The sequence below is a fragment of the Cherax quadricarinatus genome, chromosome 35 (genome assembly GCF_038502225.1).
Source record: "Cherax quadricarinatus isolate ZL_2023a chromosome 35, ASM3850222v1, whole genome shotgun sequence".
NCBI classification, from domain to species: Eukaryota; Metazoa; Arthropoda; class Malacostraca; order Decapoda; family Parastacidae; genus Cherax; species Cherax quadricarinatus.
Genome location: NC_091326.1, coordinates 15,383,667 through 15,386,166, shown reverse-complemented (window position 1 = coordinate 15,386,166; position 2,500 = coordinate 15,383,667). Strand labels below are relative to the sequence as shown.

At 50.4% G+C, this 2,500-nt stretch overlaps 1 protein-coding gene across 6 annotated transcripts in view; it reads left to right on the top strand.

Annotated features, from left to right (window-relative positions):
* Positions 1–2,500, top strand: part of Mctp (multiple C2 domain and transmembrane region protein) — a 490,516-nt gene that overhangs the window by 331,227 nt on the left and 156,789 nt on the right. The gene's annotated exons all lie outside the window — the stretch shown is intronic.

Genomic DNA, 2,500 nt, shown 5'->3' with positions numbered 1-2,500 from the left:
GGAGGGTACCGTGCACTCCTTGCCCATCCCTTCCCATGCTCCCTCATAACCTTGTGGAGGGTACCGTGCACTCCTTGCCCATCCCTTCCCATGCTCCCTCATAACCTTGTGGAGGGTACCGTGCACTCCTTGCCCATCCCTTCCCATGCTCCCTCATAACCTTGTGCGCTTGCTCTCCCTCTGTGGGTTTCTAGCTCTCTTGCAGTGCTCCCCTTCCTTTGTATTTGACTGGCTCGTCTTCCTTATTTCCCACTTCTACCACTACCACTACTACTACCTCTTCTTCTACTACTACATCTACTGATGAAGTTAGACACATGTGCGGCGTCTGGTTGTCTTTGTTGTGGACGTTTCGCCATCCAGTGGCTGGCTGGATGGCGAAACGTCTACGGTGGGGATGCCCGGGTGTTGTGCATGTGTCATTTCATCCTGTCGGTATTATATACAATTCTTGTACTACTACTACTACTACTACTACCACTACTACTACCTCCACCTCTTCCTGCCTATATATAGCCGTCCTGCTCCTCCTCTGTTAGTGTGACTTTGTCAATGGTCCAAGTCGGACCGAAACGTCGTCGTAAGCTTCTGTCTTTTATGTGCGGGTTATTTGTGTATCGTTCCAGTCACGGTATTGTGCCTTTTTGTTATTTACTTGTGGAGGGTACCGTGCACTCCTTGCCCATCCCTTCCCATGCTCCCTCATAACCTTGTGGAGGGTACCGTGCACTCCTTGCCCATCCCTTCCCATGCTCCCTCATAACCTTGTGGAGGGTACCGTGCACTCCTTGCCCATCCCTTCCCATGCTCCCTCATAACCTTGTGGAGGGTACCGTGCACTCCTTGCCCATCCCTTCCCATGCTCCCTCATAACCTTGTGGAGGGTACCGTGCACTCCTTGCCCATCCCTTCCCATGCTCCCTCATAACCTTGTGGAGGGTACCGTGCACTCCTTGCCCATCCCTTCCCATGCTCCCTCATAACCTTGTGGAGGGTACCGTGCACTCCTTGCCCATCCCTTCCCATGCTCCCTCATAACCTTGTGGAGGGTACCGTGCACTCCTTGCCCATCCCTTCCCATGCTCCCTCATAACCTTGTGGAGGGTACCGTGCACTCCTTGCCCATCCCTTCCCATGCTTCCTCATAACCTTGTGGAGGGTACCGTGCACTCCTTGCCCATCCCCTCCCCGGCAATCAGGTGATCACATTTCCAGATTGGCTGGCATCATGTTGAAAAATAAGATATTCTTTCTTCACTGAGTGGCCGTCAAGTGTGTTATTAACTTGACACTCGACCATCACATCTCTAACACCTAACTTCACTTGACACTCTACCATCACATCTCTAACACCCAGCTTCACTTGACACTCGACCATCACATCTCTAACACCTAGCTTCACTTGACACTCTACCATCACATCTCTAACACCCAGCTTCACTTGACACTCGACCATCACATCTCTAACACACAGCTTCACTTGACACTCGACCATCACATCTCTAACACCCAGCTTCACTTGACACTCGACCATCACATCTCTAACACACAGCTTCACTTGACACTCGACCATCACATCTCTAACACTTAGCTTCACTTGACACTCTACCATCACATCTCTAACACCCAGCTTCACTTGACACTCGACCATCACATCTCTAACACCCAGCTTCACTTGACACTCGACCATTACATCTCTAACACCTAGCTTCACTTGACACTCGACCCTCACATCTCTAACACCCAGCTTCACTTGACACTCGACCATCACATCTCTAACACCCAGCTTCACTTGACACTCGACCATCACATCTCTAACACCCAGCTTCACTTGACACTCTACCATCACATCTCTAACACCCAGCTTCACTTGACACTCGACCACCACATCTCTAACACCCAGCTTCACTTGACACTCGACCATCACATCTCTAACACCCAGCTTCACTTGACACTCGACCACCACATCTCTAACACCCAGCTTCACTTGACACTCGACCATCACATCTCTAACACCCAGCTTTACTTGACACCGACCATCACATCTCTAACACCCAGCTTCACTTGACACTCGACCACCACATCTCTAATACCCAGCTGCACTTGACACTCGACCACCACATCGCTAACACCCAACTTCACTTGACACTCTACCATCACATCTCTAACACCCAGCTTCACTTGACACTCTACCATCACATCTCTAACACCCAGCTTCACTTGACACTCGACCATCACATCTCTAACAACCAGCTTCACTTGACACTCTACCATCACATCTCTAACACCCAGCTTCACTTGACACTCTACCACCACATCTCTAACACCCAGCTTCACTTGACACTCGACCATCACATCTCTAACACCCAGCTTCACTTGACACTCGACCACCACATCTCTAACACCTACCTTCACTTGACACTCGGCCATCACATCTCTAACACCCAGCTTCACTTGACACTCGACCACCACACCTCTAACACCCAGCTTCACTGGACAC